Below are 18,887 nucleotides of genomic sequence, written 5' to 3'. Positions count from 1 at the left end.
GTCGGCCACCGCCCCTGGCCCCCGGGCCCCGGCCTAGCCCCTGTCGGCCGCCTCTCCCGGCCCCCGGCCCGGCCTAGGCCCTCTCGGCCGCCGCCCCCGTACCCGGGCCCCGGACCCCCGCCCGGCCTAGCCCCTGTCGGCCGCTGCCCCCGGCCCCCGGTCCCCGGCCCGGCCTAGCCCCTCTCGCCCGCCGCCCCGGCCCCCGGCCCAGCCTAGTCCCTCTCGGTTGCCGCCCCCGGCCCGGCCTAGCTCCTCTCGGCCACGCTTCTGCGCCGAGCTGTCGCAGCCGCCTCGCTTCTGCGCCGAGCCGTCGCAGCCATCGCAGCCGTCTTATGGCAGAAAGTGAAGAAGAACTAAAGAGCCTCTTTATGAAGGGAAGGAGGAGAGTGAAAAAGTTGGCTTAAAGCTCAACGTTCAGAAAACTAAGATCATGGCATCTGGTCCCATCACCCCATGGGAAATAGATGGGGAAACAGTGGAAACAGTGTCAGACTACTTTTTTGGGCTCCAGAATCACTGCTGATGGTGACTGCAGCCATGAAATTAAAAGACGCTTACTCCTTGGAAGGAAGGTTATGGCCAACCTAGATAGCCTGTTTAAAAGCAGAGACATTACTTTGCCAACAAAAGTCCGTCTAGTCAAGGCTATGGTTTTTCCAGTGGTCACGTATGGATGTGAGAGTTGGACGGTGAAGAAAGCTGAGCGCCGCAGAATTGATGCTTTTGAACTGTGGTATTGGAGAAGACTCTTGAGAGTCCCTTGGACTGCAAGGAGATCCAATCAATCCATCCTAAAAGAGATCAATCCTGGGTGTTCATTGGAAGGTTTGATGTTGAAGCTGAAACTCCAATACTTTGGCCACCTCATGCGAAGGGTTGACTCATTGGAAAAGACCCTAATGCTGGGAAGGATTGGGGGCGGGAGGAGAAGGGGACGACAGAGGATGAGATGGTTGGATGGCATCACTGACTCGATGAACATGGGTTTGGGTGGACTCCGGGAGTTGGTGATGGACAGAGAGGCCTGGCGTGCTGCAGTTCATGGGGTCGCAGAGAGTCGGACACGACTGAGCGACTGAACTGAACTGAGTACTTTCTGTTTCAAACTGAGGTCTAATATACACATACATACACACACACACACACACATGTATCTATATAGTTGCTGTTGTTCACTCCTTCAGTCATGTCTGACTCATTGCAACTCCATGGACTGCAGCACCCCGGGCTTCCCTGTCCTTCACAATCTCCCAGAGTTTGTTTGCTCAAACTCATGTCCATTGAGTCAGTGGTGCAATCCAACCATCTCATCCTCTGTCACCCCCTTCTCCACCTGCCTTCAATCTTTCTCAGCATCAGGGTCTTTTCTTAAGAGTCAGCTCTTCACATCATGTGGCCAAAGTATTGGAGCTTCAGCATCAGTTCAGTTCAGTTGCTCAGTTGTATCCCACTCTTTGCAACCCCATGGACTGCAGCATGCCAGGCCTCCCTGTCCATCACCAACTCGCAGTTTACTCAGACTCATGTCCGTTGAGTCGGTGATGCCATCCAAACATCTCAGCCTCTGTTGTCCCCTTCTCCTCCTGCCGTCAGTCTTCCCCAGTCTTTCCTGAGTCTCTCCCATCAGGAAGCTTCCATAAGCCTCTTATCCTTCTCCATCAGAGGGCAGACAGAATGAAAACCACAGTCGCAGAAAACTAACCAGTCTGATCCCATGGACCAGAGCCGTGTCTAACTCAGTGAGCTATGCGTCATGCTGTGTAGGGCCACCCAGGACAGACGGGTCATGGTGGAGAGCTCTGACAAAACGTGGTCCTCTGGAGAAGGGAAGGGCAAACCACTTCAGTGTTCTTGCCTTGAGAACCCATGAACAGTATGAAAAGGCAGCTTTAGCGTCGGTCCTTCTTCCAATGAATATTCAGAGTTGATTTCCTTTAGGATTGACTGGTTGGATCTCCTTGCGGTCCAAGGGACTCTCAAGAGTCTTTTCCAGCACCACAGTTGAGAAGCATCAGTTCTTTGGCGCTCATCCTTCTTCACAGTCCAACTCTCACATCCATACCTGCCTACTGGAAAAACCATAGCCTTGACTAGATAGACCTTTGTCAGGAAAGTAATGTCTCTGCTTTTTAATACGCTGTCTAGGTTTTTCATAGCTTTTCTTCCAAGGAGCAAGCGTCTTTTAATTTCATGGCTGCAGTCACCATCTGCAGTGATTTTGGAGCCCAAGAAAATAAAGTCTGTCACTGTTTCCCCATCTATTTGCCATGAAGTGATGGGAGCGGATGCCGTGATCTTAGTTTTTTGAATGTTGAGTTTTAAGCTAGCTTTTCACTCTCCTCTTTAACCTTCATCACGGGGCTCTTGAGTTCCTCTTCACTTTCTGCCATTAGGTTGGTGTCACCTGCATATCTGAGGTTATTTATATTTTTCCTGGCCATCTTGATTCCAGTTTGTGCTTCATCCAGCTTGGCATTTCGGATGATGTACTCTGCATAGATGTTAAATAACCAGGGTGACAATATATAGTCTTGACGTACTCCTTTCCCAGTTTTGAATCCAGTTCACTCATCGGTACCTTTTTTAGTGTACTCCTCCCCTGCCAGGCCCCTGTAAATTTCAGACCACTTTACATTCCCTTAAAGGTAAAGACTGTGGCATAAATGGAATCATCCCTGTGTACCTTGAAGCGGATGCATTGAAGTTCATCCTTGTGTGTGTCAGTCGTTTGCTTCTTTCACTGCCAAGCAGTATTCCGTTACTCCATGGCAGCTGTTTATCCATCCACTGAGACATTCGGGTTGTTTCCATCCCAGCACTTTTGAAGTGAGTGACTCAGGTGGGCGGGAGGTGAAAGGCCTCTGCCTCCTCCTGCCACTCAGGACCCAGGCTCCTTCCATCCTGTCACCCTGCAGCCTTTTTGTTGTCTTTGTCTGTATGTTCAGCAACTGGGTGTTAGAAGCGTCTGTTCCAGTTGGGGGAAGCTAAAAGGAGGGGGTGGTGCCCTGGGCAAGCCACAGGCAGAAGCTCCGCTCGCTGCTGTGTTCCCGTTTCATCTGTGTGAACAGTCACTTGTGTGTGCCTGGCTGCAGGGAAGCCGGGCTGCGGGACTTCTCAGCAGGAAGCTCGTGTCTGAGAAGGGAAGCACGGTGTTTTGGTGGGTGCCTAGCAGCCCACAGCACAGCTCATCAGTGAGTCTCTTTTAGGAAGGAGACCAGTGGGGGACATGGTCACCTGTCCATGTGGTGAGAGACTTACTGGCTGCTCACTGGGAGCCCCTCTCTGCACACCATGGACTTGGCCTCTCATCCAGGCCTGTCTTTCCTTCTCCCGGGCCCTGACTTTCCGCTCGGGAGACTCTTCCTTGTCCATGTTCTTCCCTGGCCACGTCTGAACTGCCTTTTGAGGGTGTGTCTTTCTTGGTTTGCACAATTGCAAGAGTCTGTTCCTTCACATGTAGTTTTTTGGAGCCTGCAGTTGCTGCTGCTGCTACTGCTGCTGAGTCGCTTCAGTCGTGTCCGACTCTGTGCGACCCCATAGACGGCAGCCCACCAGGCTCCGCCGTCCCTGGGATTCTCCAGGCAAGAATACTGGAGTGGGTTGCCATTTCCTTCTCTAGTGCGTGAAAGTGAAGTCGCTCAGTCGTGTCCGACTCAGCGACCCCATGGACTGGAGCCTACCAGGCTCCTCCGTCCATGGGATTTTCCAAGCAAGAGTACTGGAGTGGGGTGCCGTTGCCTTCTCCGGCCTGCAGTTGCATTAGGGATTAAACGGAGGTGTTGGTCAGTTAGTATTTTAATCTCTTTGGTACTCTTTATAGAATTCCCTCAAAAACGTAGTAGTCTTCTGGTCTCACTGTTTCTAGTTAGTACCATGTCCTGGTAGCTGTCAGACACTCGGATCCTTTTTTGGATGTAATCATCAAGCCTGATTTCTTTTTCGCTTCCTCTTTGGATCATCCCTGTCTTCTGTATTTCTCCGGTGCCTACTTCAGAGACCTCTGAAGTCATAGGTTTGGGTGAGAAGCAGGCACCTTTTATCTCATCTTCTTGACCAGTCTGTCTCCTTTTTACAATTTTGACTGAAAAGTCTCACTAGGAGGCTTTTGAGAAAGGCTCTGGGCAGGGTACTTGTTTGTAGCCATTCAGAGATATAGGAGCAGTTAACCATTGTGTTAATACATTCTGTCATACTTCATCGTGTGAGGCCTGTGTGGGGCTGACTCGTCAGTCCGTGTGGTTTTGCGAGGGGGCCGCTGTGGAGAGTAGGTGTTATACTATTGCGTTGAATTGAAGCTCCCTCTGTCCACGCGATCCTGGGCCAGCCCTGTTGGCGCTGCAGTTTCTTCTCTCTGCAGCAGAGAAGGCAGGCGTGTTAGTGACGCCCCCTGAGTTTTCTGTGGAGCCCAGTCCTGGAGGGGACCCGGGGTTCGGCCCACCCCACCTCTCTGACCTCAGAGCACCCTGCCCCGGCACGGTTTTACTCCTTGGAGTCAAAGAAGCTGTGTTGAATGAATGAATGAATGCCACGTAGAAATAGATGGAGTGGACAACACTAACTTCCTTTACTCTTTTTTTCCCCCCTTTTAGAAAGAAAGAACTCTCAGCCACCAAGAAAGACCGTGTGAATCATTGTCTGACAATACGTGAAAACATAGTGGCACAGTCTCTCAGGTAACTGCACTTTGAACTTTCCAGTGAAAATAGAACACTTCTGTGTTTTCATCCTTAATGTGCTAGAATGTTCTTCGTCGCCCCAGTTGTTTTGAAACCTTGACGGGACCCCTCCCCCTTCTGGCGGTGGATATGGAGGATTTCCAGACACCGTAATGAGTAATGCTTCCTTCTTGTAATCTTACACCGTGTCGTTGTAACCATTTGGATAACTGAAGAGCATGTTTGTATTTTCCTTATTGCGGTGTGGGAACAAGAGCCTGCCCAATTACTGGGATCTCGTGGTTGCTTTTCTTCTGCGCTCTGCCCTGTCCGCCCTGTGGGGGTGCTCCCTGCTCATCACAGCTTTGGGATGGTGGGCTCATGGGCGTTAACCGGAGGCCCACCTCCCTGGCTCAGGCTTTCCTGTGGGGTGAGCAGGCAGCACCTTCTTGTATTGCTTTTTTGCTGATTGTCCTCATTCTCCTTGCTTTTTACTGTCTGTCTCTCTTTCTGAGTACTGTTCCTTGTATCTGTGGGTGGTAGTTATTTTAAGCCTGTCTCTAAATGAGTGAGTAGGAAACAGATGTGCTTATGGTTTCTGAACTCCGTTCCTCGGATGGGACGTGTGAAATACTTCTCTTGGAGTAAGTACTTTCTCTTGGAGTAAATCATTCATGTTCTTCTCCTGTTGGGAAGGGCTCTTTGTAATCTATTAGAAAAACCTCTAAGAATAATCACCTTGGTTTTCGTACTGACAGAAATTTGGTGATTCATTTATTTTTCGTGGCACATTGCCACTTGTATTTTATACTTGCCGCTTGTATTTTATGCTTTCAAAGTGATTTCATGTAGACTATTTCATTTTAGTTGAACTCAATGCCATTTTGAAAGACAGTGTATGATTACTGTTTTTATCTAATTTGTAGAAATATTGTGGGAAGAAATGAAGTGACAAGTGAGAATATGTGCTGAAACTAAGAATACAAAAATTCTCAGTTAGCATGCTCTTGTAGACAACAGTACTAAGTAAAAGTAGGGGAGAAGGTTTGAATTCTGTCTCCGCTCCGAATAAGCCAGGCAGCTTCAGACAAGGCCAACTTCTTGGAGTCCCTGTGGCCTCGTCTTTGATGCGTAAACTCAGTGTACAGAGCTCTTGTGGGAGGACCGACACCCGTGGGACGCTGTTGAGAGCTGCGTGAAAGTGCTCATGAGCTCCTGAGAGGCAGAAATCCATCCTGTGGTGGCGCACGTTGTCCTGCAAGCCGCCATGACTCTTGTGTGAATGGACGTTAGATGCCTGGCAGAGCCCCGGGGCCTGCTGCTTCCTTAGCACAGCTGTGCTCATCAGCCTTCCAGCATCCAGGTCTCAGGAGGGAACAGCTCACATCGAAAGCTTATGGACCCAGAAAATAGACCTTTTCCATTCTGAGTGCTTCATGCCTTACGCTTACTTTGTTTCTTGATAATTCCCAGTGGACTTGATGGACTGTTGGCTTAGATTCACACCTGTGTGTGGGGGTGTGTGTGTGTGTGAGTGAGTGTGTGTTCAATTGCTCAGTCACGTTTGACTCTTTGCAGCCCCATGGACTGCGGCCCACCAGGCTCCTCTTATCCATGTAATTTTTCAGGCAGGAATACTGGAGTAGATGCCATTTCCCTGCTCCAGTGGATCTTCCCTACCCAGGAATTGAACCTGCATCTCTTGTGTCTTCTGCATTCAGGCAGATTCTTGACCACTAGAGCCACCTGGGAAGTACGTTGAGATATGTTAAGACTGGTTTGTGGTTCACTTTGCCATCGTAAATCATGGTAATCGCTGTTAATAGTTTCTCCATTCCTGTGTCTGTTCGGTTTTTATGGAGTAATGCTAATGGTCTTTGCGGTGCTTGTTCTACGTAGGATCAGATGAATGGGATATGTTTTGGAGCCAGAGAGGTTGTCTTTGGTTGCATCAGATCAAAGAACGTGTTTGTTTTAAGATGTTCTCCATACTTTTCAGAAATGTCGAGTTGTAGAGCTGCAGTGGATCTTTTATACACAGGTAATGATTTAGGAAGTCTTCGTGGCTGGCATTTCCTGTGGTCTCTCCTCTAATGTACCTGATCTCTGGTACGTTCTTCAGCTTCTGTCAGGTACTGATCTTATCTCTCGGGGCTTATTTCAGGCAGCTTCTCGAGTCCTTGAGGTGTGTTGTGACTCAGCCTACTTCAGCTCTCAATTTGGTGGTCTGTCCTGCTGCTTCCTACATACGCATGAACATCAGAATCACCCGGAAAATTTGTTAGAAATACAGGAACGAAGATAACCTCACTGCCCTCTTTCCCCAGCACTCTGATGTTTTCTGTCCAGTGGAGGGTGAGTATTCATTTTTAACTCGTTTCCTTTTGGGAGGACCTCGACACCCTCGTCTAAGCAAGTGGACTTGATGAGGTGATTGGGTAAAAATAAGTGTACAGGAATCTATAGATTTCCCATTCCCATATATTAGCTTAAATCTGTTAGAAAATATAATGCTTCAAGATCCAATTCATAGTAGCACCAACATATACTATTTCAAGAAATTGACAAGAGATATGCAGAAACTATGGAAGGACTGTATGGACTTCCCTGAAAGGGACAGATGACTACTGCTTTTTCAACGTGGGAACAGTTCCTTATCATAAAGTTAAACTTTCTCTAAATTAATCCATAAATTTAAAATGAGCTTGATCAGAATTCTAGTAGAGATATTTTTGAACTTGTTCATCTGCAAGAATAAATACATCAGTCTTAACAAACAAAATCTGAAACCAGCAGTAATTGGTGAGACCTGGTGTTCATGACATTAAAATAGCTCTTAGACATTAAAGAAGGTACAGAATAGGAAGTGGGAAAGTGTATGTGTGTATGTGCAGATACGAATTTCCGATAAAGGTAACATCTTGTATTAGTGTGGAAATGATGGATTATTGAACCAGTTGAGTATTTAGGGGACTATTCTTCATATTGCAGGCAAACGTAAATGCCAGATTAATTACCTAAATGTAAGAGAGTGAAATCATTACTACAAAAAGGACATTTAATCTTAGTCTGTGGAATGCTTACAATATAAAGGAAAAAAGTGTTTTATCTAGAATATAGTTCAGTATGTCAAACTCTAGTTGAAACTGAAACTTAAATACAACTTGGGGAAAGTATTGATGGTATATGTATCAAAGGTTTACTAGCTTCTTTAGAGAGAAATTGTAAACCATTAAGAAAAAGGCTGTCTTTCTAATAGGAAAACAGGCAAAACTATGAATGGGCAGTTTGGAAAAGAAGAAATGTAACTGAGCCAGTAGACGTAATAGCTAACACTTATTTCATGCTTCCTGTGGAGAAATGTTCAGATTTACTAGTAATCACTGGAATGAGACGAAAACAAAAATGAGAACATTTCTTTTTTACCTGTCAACTTTACAGACATTAAACAATACTCAGGATTTTGTCAGAGATGATGCAACATTTTTTAAAAGGCAACTTGGGGAATTTCACGGTCCAGGGGCTAAGACTTTGTGCTGCCGATGCAGGGGGCCCAGGTTCGATTCCTGGTCAGGGAACTAGATCCCGTGTGTGGCAACTAAGACCTGGCGCAGCCAAATAAATAAATATTTTAAAAAATGAAAGGCAGTTTGGCCTGTTTGATTTGGCCATTTCGCTTCAGGAGTTTATCCTTAGGAAAGTGTCCGGTGATACTGGTGCAATGCTAGTCATCCCGTTAAAGAATGAAAAATAATCTTGATGACTTACCTACAGGGGATTTGAACTTGATACATTTATGGAAAAGAATATTAGTTAACTTTATTAAAGATGATTTCTAGATCTGTGACTAGGTGATATAATAATAATATGATAAAGATTAAATTAAAAAATTATGATGGATTTTTGCTTCTGACTCAGATGGTTAGATAGCATCACCGACTCACAAGATAAGTGACAAGGAAAGGGTTTGCCTTCCTGCCCAAAGCAGTTGATAATGGATACAATGCATTAACTGTGGTTTTCAAGGCATCAGGTATTAGGCATCTCTGGGAAAATGGAAGCTAATGCTATGAGCCTGAGGATTTCCCCAGATGACTGCCTGGAGGGGGTTTCCCAGTGAGGACGGGAGGAGGGGAAACCCGGGAGAGCCCATGGTTGCTGGGACAGAGTTGATGGCCTCAGGAGGCAGGGTGGCTGGGACCATGGGGGGAAGATCAGAGAGGGACAAGCTGCACAGAGTGACCTGGAGACCCGCGAGGGCTGAGTCTTGCTGCAGACAGTGGCCTGGAGCTGCGGGTAGAGTCACCTGAAGGGGCTGGAGGGAGCAGGTGCTGAAACTCCCAAGTGCGGGAAGAGCTCCTGCTCTCACCAGCCAGAGGGGGAAACCTCATCCTTCTGGCGCCTTGGGTCAGCTGCTCAGAAGGGTTTGCCTTCACAGCAGGGGTGACTCACTTCAGCCCTAGATGAGATGCTGTTCTGATCCTGCCTACAGGTGGAGCCCAGGGCGGCCCTAGTCCTTCAGAATAACACAGTTGCATTCCAGGGCAAACTTGAAGAACGTCGGAATTCAGAAGTATATGGCGCCCAACAAGATAGAAGGTATAAGGTCTGGCATCTGATCAGTTCTAACTGTTGCTTCCTGACCTGCATACAGGTTTCTCAAGAAGCAAGTGGGGTGGTCTGGTATTCCCTTCTCTTTCAGAATTTTCTACAGTTTATTGTGATCCACACAGACAAAGGCTTTGGCATAGTCAATAAAACAGAAATAGATGTTTTTCTGAAACTCTCTTGCTTTTTCGATAATCCAGCGAATGTTGGCAATTTGATCTCTGGTTCCTCTGCCTTTTCTAAAACCAGGTTGAACATATGGAAGTTCACGGTTCACGTATTGCTGAAGCCTGGCTTGGAGAATTTTGAGCATTACTTTACTAGCATGTGAGATGAGTGCACTTGTGCGGTAGTTCGAGCCTTCTTTGGCATTGCCTTTCTTTGGGATTGGAATGAAAACTGACCTTTCTCAGTCCTGTGACCACTGCTGAGTTTTCCAAATTTGCTGGCATATTGAATGTGGCACTTTCACAGCATCATCTTTGAGGATTTGAAATAGCTCAACTGGAATTCCATCACCTCCACTAACTTTATTCATAGTGATACTTCTAAGGCCTACTTGACTTCACATTCCAGGATGTCTGGCTCTAGGTGAGTGATCACACCATCATGATTATGTCGGTCGTGAAGATCTGTTTTGTACAGTTCATCTGTGTATTCTTGCCAGCTCTTCTTAATATCTTCTGCTTCTGTTAGGTGCATACCATTTCTCTCCTTTATTGAGCCTATCTTTTCATGAAATGTTCCTTTGGTATCTCGAATTTTCTTGAAGAGATCTCTAGTTTTTCCTATTCTATTGTTTTCCTCTCTTTCTTTGCATTGATCGCTGAAGAAGGCTTTCTTATCTCTCCTTGCTATTCTTTGGGACTCTGCATTCAGATGAGCATATCTTTCCTTTTCTCCTTTGCTTTTCGCTTCTCTTCTTTTCACAGCTATTTGTAAGGCCTCCTCAGACAGCCATTTTGCTTTTTTGCATTTCTTTTCTCGGCAATGGTCTTGATCCGTGTCTCCTGTACGATGTCATGAATCTCCATCCGTAGTTCATCAGGCACCCTGTCTATCAGATCTAGTCCCTGAAATCTATTTCTCACTTCTACTGTATAATCATAAGGGATTTGATTCAGATCATACCTGAATGGTTTAGTGGTTTTCCCCACTTTCTTCAATTTAAGTCTGAATTTGGCAATAAGGAGTTCATGATCGGAGCCACAGTTAGCTCCTGGTCTTATTTTTGCTGACTGTATAGAGTTTTCTCCATCTTTGGCTGCGAAGAATATAAGCAGTCTGATTTCGGTGTTGACCATCTGGTGATGTCCATGTGTAGAGTCTTCTCTTGTGTGGTTGGAAGTGGGTGTTTGCTATGACCAGTGCCTTCTCTTGGCAAAACTCTCTTAGCCTTTGCCCTGCTTCATTCTGTGCTCGAAGGCCAAATTTGTCTGTTACTCCAGGCATTTCTTGACTTCCTACTTTTGCATTCCAGTCCACTATCATATAAAGAACATCTTTTTTTGGTGCTAGTTCTAGAAGGTCTTATAGGTCTTCATAGAACCGTTCAATTTCAGCTTCTTCAGCATTAGTGGTTGGGGCATAGACTTGGATAACCATGATATTGAATGGTTTGCCTTGGACGCGAACAGAGATCATTCTTTTGTTTTTGAGATTTCATCCAAGTACTGCATTTTGGACTGTTTTGTTGACTATGATGACTACTCCATATAGCCATGAATATGATGGTCATCTGAGTTTAATTCACCCATTCTAGTCCCTCCTTAGTTCACTGATTCCTAGAATGCTGACGTTCATTCTTGCCATCTCCTGTTTGACCACTTCCAATTTGCCTTGATTCATGGACCTAACATTCCAGGTTCCTATGCAATATTGCTCTTTACAGCATCGGACCTTACTTCTATCACCAGTCATATCCACAACTGGGTATTGTTTTTACTTTGGCTCCCTCCCTTCATTCTTTCTGGAGGTTATTTCTCCCCTGATCTTCAGTAGCATATTGGGCATCTACGGACCTGGGGAGTTCATCTTTCAGTGTTCTATCTTTTTGCCTTTTCATACTGTTCATGGGGTTCTCAAGGCCAGAATACTGAAGTGGTTTGCCATGCCCTTCTCCAGTGGACCACATTCTGTCAGACCTCTGCACCATGACCCCTCCATCTTGTGTGGCCCCACACGGCATGGCTTAGTTTCACTGAGTTAGACAAGCTGTGGTCCATGTGGTCAGATTGGCTAGTTTGTGATTGTGGTTTCAGTCTTCTGCCCTCTGATGCCCTCTCTCAGCGCCTACACTCTTACTTGGGTTTCTTTTACCTTGAATGTGGGGTATCTCTTCAAGCCTGGTCCAGCAAAGTGCAGCTGCTGCTCCTTACCTTGGACTAGGGTAGCTCCTCTCTGCCGCTGCCCCTGACCTTGGACACGGGGTAGCTCCTCTCAGCCGCCACCCCTGACTTTGGACGTGGGGTAGCTCCTCCCAGCTGCTCCTTGGATGTGGGATAGCTCCTCTGGGCCACCCTGACCTTGGACTTGGGTTAGCTCCTCTCTGCCACCGCCCCTGAGCTTGGAGGTGGGGTAGCTCCTCTTGGCTGCTGCCCCTGACCATGGACGTGTGGTAGCTACTCCCAGTGCTCCTTGGACTTGGGGTAACTCCTCTCTGCCACCCCTGCGCCCTCACACAGCTGGTGTCATGCAGCCCCTGCCCTTCTCACATAGCCCCCGCCCCTGCACCCTAATGCAGCTGTTGCCAGATTATCAGATCCCTTTTGAATTTAACTGATTAGCTAATGTGCCCCAGCGACCTAGTATATCTTCTTTCTTACTGCCCAAAACAGATACTTTTCTTAGGGTTTCTATGTCCCTGTGAGACCCTGGTATGCAATTTTAGAAGACAACTAAAATGCTCTTCTACTGCCTCCTTGCAGATTCTCAGCAGTTTTACTGCTTGCAAAGGTCTGGTTAAAATGATTAGTTATGTGAGGAGTACAGCTTTGCTAGTGTCACTCGACAGTGTCATAGACAAAGTATTGCTCAGTTAGTGAAACTGAAAGTCGCTCAGTTGTGTCCGATTCTTTGCAACCCCATGGGCTATACAATTCATGGAATTCTCCAGGCCAGAATACTGGAGTGGGTAGCCTTTCTCATCTCCAGGGGATCTTCCCGACCCAGGGATCAAACATTGTGGGTGGATTCTTTGCCAGCTGAGCTACAAAGGAAGCCCATGTTTTCATGGCTCTTTGTAAGCTTTTGGTCTTGCTAAATTAAGCTAAAGGTCTTTTACTTTCCTGTCTCCTCTAGACTTGACACAATAGTTTGGTAACTTTGTTTCTTTCTTTCTTTTTGATGTGGGAGAACTGGTTTAGTCCTTTTTTTGGAAAGAAAGATTTTTCTCAGGTATACACCCTCCACTTTCTGCCTTTTCTGGTTGGACAGAGAAGTGATAATACTAGGTTGTTCAGAAAGGAAGGGGCAAATATAAGGTTTGTTTCATGACAGCTGGAGTTTGCTATTCTCTTCCTTTATGATGGAGTTTACTAATATCCAGTTTCCAGTTCTTGGAATCTTGATTCTGTCATCCACCTTGGTATAATTTAAGGATGATGGTTCACGTGTATTCCTTCCCCCTGCTCCAACTTCTGCTGTAGCTAGTAGATAGCAAGCACTCTGTTCTGTTTCCAGGGCAAGAAAAAGTCCTGAGATCAGAGTTTGGAGATACAGAGCGGTATATACATAATCATATTTTGTACAGCCTGACTTCATCCTAGCATTCATTAGGACTGTTTTAAGTAGTGTAGAACAATTTACGTCTTTAAAAAAAAATTTTTTTTTGTTTTGTTTTGGCTACGTCTGGTCTTAGTTGTGGTGCACAGGCTCTTCATTGTGGTGTGTGGCCTTATCTCTAATTGCGGCATGGGGGCTGCAGAGCACATGGACTCTGTAGTTGTGACGTGTGTGCGTGGGCTTAGTTGTCCCATGACATGTGGGATTTTAATTCCTCTACAGGGACTGAATCTGCGTCCCATGCACTGGAAAGCAGATCCTGAACCACTGGATCACCAAGGAATTCCCAAGAACTTACTTATTATTTTCTTTGTGAGGTTTGTTGCCTCTCTCATGTGGCCATGTCCTAGATTACAGCTTTAGTTTGTTAATTAGGCACCATCAGAAAGCTCTCCACCACTAATATACTGAAGCAAAACCTCAAGGTTGGCCTTACACAATGGCCTTAACCTTCCAGTAGTACTATTAGCTCATACATAAAAATGACTTCTCTCTTGTCTTACATTCCTGTTTGATATTCTACCCTCTCATCAAAATGTGTTTCCTTTTGTAAACTCACATTTCAGGAATCCTGCTAAAAATTCAAGGACTGAATGTTTCTTCCTACCACCCCGTTTTGTCTGTATGGTGATCTGCTAATCCAAAGAATGCTCTTCAAACACTTTGCTGCCACATTCAGTTTTCCTATACCTTCTTACTTACTCTCAACATGTATGTTGATATAACAGACATGTAGCCTATCTCATCAGCTCCACAGTCCAGCCCTTCTGCTTCCTTTGCATAACCAGTGTTTTCTCTTGAGAAGTGCGGTGGATGGATAGATAGAGCTGTTTGTCAGGCATTTTTGGCCGAGTACACAGGCACTTTGAGGCATAATTTGCTCTACACTTGAAAAGGAAGTGAAGTTCTGACTATAAGCAAATTGGCACTGTTTGCTTTCTGGACTCATAAGGTGTTCCAGGCTCATTTTATATGATTTTGACAATTTCCTAATGGTGTTTTTGACCATAGTACCCAGAACCTACTGAAAGGTTGCAGCTGCAAGCCGTGAGCTACACTGCAAATCGTGACCTTTGGAGGAGAGGATCTCCATCCAGAATCAGAGATGAGGCTTGATCACTTGAAGCTTTTGTGTCATAAAGTTTTATTAAAGTATAAAGGGATAGAGGAAGCTTCTGACATAGGCATCAGAAGAGGGCAGAAAGTGTGCTAGTTTTTAGCAAAGAGTTATATATCTGTTAAAGAATCACCTCAAAACTGAGAGAGTTGTATCAGGCCCGTCTCCCACAACATGCATTTTGAGATAGTATTTGCACAGAGTGAGCATCCCCAGCCATAAAACAATTGACATGAATCTTAAAGAAAGGCAGATTTACAACAAAATACATAGTTGAAAGAAAACTTTTTATTCTGTATAGAGAAAGAAACAAAACAAAACAAAACAAAATCCTCCACTTGCAGTCTATTTCCTCCACTTGGGGTCCCCTAGCCTTCCTACCTGTTACCCTCTCACTACCCTTTTGTGTGTCATATAATTATTAAAATAAGTACCATTCACTAAAAGTACCTGTAACACATGATGTATATTTGTGTGCTTAGTCCCTCCGTTGTGTCCGACACTTTACAACCCTGTGGACTGTAGCCCACCCGGCTCCTCTGTCCATGGAATTGTTGAAGGATGGGGGACCCCTTCCAGGGCCCAGAAGTGGTCTCTTGTCTAACACTTGGAAATGAATTGTCTGAGGAGACACATATGCTGACAGAGAAAGATTTTTATTGGGAAGGGGTGCCTGGGTGGAGAGCAGTTGGGTAAGGGAACCCAGGAGGACTGCTCTGCCATATGGCTCGCAGTCTCGGGTTATATGGTGATGGGATTAGTTTCCGGGTTGTCTTTGGCCAATCATTCTGACTCAGAGTCCTTCCTGGTGGTGCACACATTGCTCAGCCAAGATGGATGCCAGCGAGAAGGATTCTGGGAGGTGGTTGACTATGTGGTGTCACCTTTTGACCTTTCCTGAACTCTTTGGTGGTTGGTGGTAGCTTCTTAGTTCTGAGTTCCTTACCAGGACCCCCTGTCTTAAAACAGCTCATGCAAATGGTTACTATGGTGCCTGGCCAGGGTGAGTGGTTTCAGTCAGTGTGCTTCCCCTAACAGAATTTTCTAAGCAAGAATACTGGAGTGGGTTGCCATTTCCTACTGCAGGGGATCTTTCTGACCCAGGGATCGAACCTGCATCTCTTGCGTCTCCTGCATTGACAGGTGGTTCTTTACCACAAAGCCACCAGGGGAGCCCGGTATATTAATATGATGACATTATATTTAATCTTTACCTTCTTTTGCATAGCTGACAGTTACCATGTCTTAGCTAATCAGATGCAATGACCTTTGTTTGCCATTTATTTCTGTCTTATTATTGTGTGTTGTATGTTGTAATCTGTAGCATGCTTTTATATCTGTAAACTTGTGAATGCTTTAAAAAATGCTGATTGCCAACTTACCAAGTTAATTAATTTTAAGAAGAGTTGACATGAAAATATCAATGCAGGGTAACGGTTGGTGGGTCTCTTTGTCTTAGAATTTGGTATATAAAATATTTAGTGTGCATTCTAGATTTTTTAATAATTTTTCAGCACTTTTTATATATCATTATATTGCTTTCTGGCATTCATTACATCTGATGGGAAGAGAGTTGTTAGTAAGTATTGTAGTTCACTTGATGTCAGGGGGTCTGTAAACTATGGTCCACAGGCTTAATCTGGCCCACTACCTGTTAATAAAATGTGGTCTGTGTACTAAAAACTTTTTTTTGCATTTCTAAAAAGTATGTTTTTGGTCACACATGAAAACTGTATGAAATTCAAATGTAAAATTTTCTTGGACCACAGCAGTGCCCACTGAATGTGAAAGCTTTTGTTCTACAGTGGCAGAGCTGACTAGTTGTAACACAGACCATCTTACCTAAAATATTTATCTTATATTTATGTTCCTTTCCACAATAAGTTTGTTGGTCCCTACTCTAAGTAGTAATTCATTTTCCTTTTCGTGCTGCTTTAGAGGTTTTCTCTTTGTCTTCAACAGTTTCTGCTGTAATGTGTCTAGGTGTGGATCTGTGTTTTGTTTGTTTCTTTATTTGTTTTTTAGCCATGTCTTGCAGCTTGGAGGATCTTAGTTCCCTGATGAGGGGTTGAACCTGGGCTATGGTAATGAAAGTGCAGAGCCCTAAGCACTGGACTGCCAGGGAATTCTCTTTTTGGTTTATTTACTTGGGGCTTGTGAAAGGTTGTTGCTGGACCGTGAAAAGACGCCGGGATTCTTGGCCTCCAGAGAAGAATTCAATCCAGGGCCAGAGACGAGGCTTGATCGCTCAGAGCTTTTGTGTAATAAAGTTTTATGAAAGTATAAAGGAGATAGACGAAGCTTCTGACATAGACATCAGAAGGGGTCAGAAAGAGTACCCCCCTGCTAGTCTTCAGCTGGATGTTCTATAGTCACCAGCAGTCTGTTAATGAAAGAAAGGAATGTCTTAAAACTCAGAATGGCACCAGGCCCCTCATCCATAAGATGCATTTTGGGATAATCTTGGCACCAGAGGAGTCATCCAGGGCCATAAAATGATTGACTTGAATCTTATGGAAAGGCAGATTACCATACAAATGGTTTTGTTTACATAGATTAGGGGAACAATGTCTGAGTATAACATACTGATTTGTCAAGTCCCTTCTGAGCCATTAGGCAGAACTGACTTAAAGACAAGAGTTTGAGGTAAATACATAGTACATTAACATAGCTTAAGACAAACATTTCCATAAGAAAAATGCATTGGTTGACTCAAGGTTTGAGAATAGTTAACTCATTATGACCCAGATAATCACAATGGTGTGATCACTCACCTAGAGCCAGACATCCTGGAATGTGAAGTCAAGTGGGCCTTAGAAAGCATCACTATGAACAAAGCTAGTGCAGGTGATGGAATTCCAGTTGAGCTATTTCAAATCCTCAAAGATGATGCTGTGAAAGTGCTGCACTCGATATGCCAGCAAATTTGGAAAACTCAGCAGTGGCCACAGGACTGGAAAAGGTCAGTTTTTGTTCCAATCCCAAAGAAAGGCAATGCCAAAGAATGCTCAAACTACTGCACAATTGCACTCATCTCACATGCTAGTAAAGTAATGCTCAAAATTCTCCAAGCCAGGCTTCAGCAATACGTGAACCGTGAACTTCCAGATGTTCAAGATGGTTTTAGAAAAGGCAGAGGAACCAGAGATGAAATTGCCAACATCTGCTGGATCATCGAAAAAGCAAGAGAGTTCCAGAAAAACATCTCTTTCTGCTTTATTGACTATGCCAGAGCCTTTGACTGTGTGGATCACAATAAACTGTGGAAAACTCTGAAAGAGATGGGAATACCAGAACATCTGACCTGTCTCTTGAGAAACCTGTATTCAGGTCAGGAAGCAACAGTTAGAACTGGACATAGAACAATAGACTGGTTCCAAATAGGAAAAGGAGGACGTCAAGGCTGTATATTGTCACCCTGCTTATTTAACTTATATGCAGAGTACATCATGAGAAATGCTGGGCTGGAAGAAACACAAGGTGGAATCAAGATTGCCAGGAGAAATATCAATAACCTCAGATATGCAGATGACACGACTCTTATGGCAGAAAGTGAAGAAGAACTAAAGAGCCTCTTGATGAAAGTGAAAGAGGAGAGTGAAAAAGTTGGCTTAAAGCTCAGCGTTCAGAAAACTAAGATCATGGCATCTGGTCCCATCACTTCATGGGAAATAGATGGGGAAACAGTGTAAACAGTGTCAGACTTTATTTTTTTTGGGCTCCAAAATCACTGCTGATGGTGATTGCAGCCATGAAATTAAAAGACTCTTACTCCTTGGAAGGAAGGTTATGGCCAACCGAGAGAGCATATTTAAAAGCAGAGACATTACTTTGCCAAGAAAGGTCCGTCTAGTCAAGGCTATGGTTTTTCCAGTGGTCATGTGTGGCTGTGAGAGTTGGATGGTGAAGAAAGCTGAGCACTGCAGAATTGATGCTTTTGAACTGTGGTGTTGGAGAAGACTCTTGAGAGTCCCTTGGACTGCAAGGAGATCCAATCAATCCATCCTAAAGGAGATTAATCCTGGGTGTTCCTTGGAAGGGCTGATGTTGAAGCTGAAACTCCAATACTTTGGCCACCTCATGCGAAGAGTTGACTCATTGCAAAAGACTCTAATGCTGGGTAGGATTGGGGGCAGGAGGAGAAGGGGACAACAGAGGATGAGATGGTTGTATGGCATCACCGAGTCGATGAACATGGGTTTGAGTAGACTCCGGGAGTTGGTGATGGACAGAGAGGCCTGCCGTGCTGCGGTTCATGGGGTCACAAAGAGTCGGACATGACTGAGCGACTGAACTGAACTGAACTCATTATGGCAATACAGTATTTTAAGAGAAACCTCCTTTTTAATTTGTATAGAGAAGGGAAAAAATATATCTAATTTGTTTCCTCCTGCCGCTGAAGAGAGAGATGAAAATGTCTGACACTTGCAGCCTATTTCCTCTGTTTGGAGACCCCTGGCCTTCCTGCCTATTACCCTCTCACTTGTTTAGCTTCTGAAGTCTGTAGATGTATATGGCTTCCCAGGTGGCACTTTTGAAACCACTGATTCAGCAATTTTGATGCAGCAATCCATTGATACTTTTCAACTGTGGTGTTGGAGAAAACTCTTGAGAGTCCCTTGGACTACAAGGAGATCAAGCCAGTCAGTCCTAAGGAAATCAGTCCTGAGTATTCACTGGAAGGACTGATGCTGAAGCTGAAGCTTCAATACTTTGGCCACCTG

At 45.0% G+C, this 18,887-nt stretch overlaps 1 pseudogene across 1 annotated transcript in view; it reads left to right on the top strand.

Annotated features, from left to right (window-relative positions):
- Positions 1 to 18,887, top strand: part of LOC145507292 (solute carrier family 71 member 2-like) — a 95,858-nt pseudogene that overhangs the window by 5,694 nt on the left and 71,277 nt on the right. Inside the window, exons 2-3 of the transcript XR_014054749.1 lie at positions 4,590 to 4,673; positions 6,820 to 7,010. The product of XR_014054749.1 is annotated as a solute carrier family 71 member 2-like (transcript). The remainder of the gene's footprint in view (positions 1 to 4,589; positions 4,674 to 6,819; positions 7,011 to 18,887) is intronic.

Source organism: Giraffa tippelskirchi, chromosome 1 (assembly GCF_054371585.1).
Source record: "Giraffa tippelskirchi isolate mGirTip1 chromosome 1, T2T-mGirTip1v1.2.pri, whole genome shotgun sequence".
Classification (NCBI taxonomy): domain Eukaryota; kingdom Metazoa; phylum Chordata; class Mammalia; order Artiodactyla; family Giraffidae; genus Giraffa; species Giraffa tippelskirchi.
Note: the sequence above shows the minus strand (reverse complement) of the source record. Positions and strands in the feature narration are given on the sequence as shown.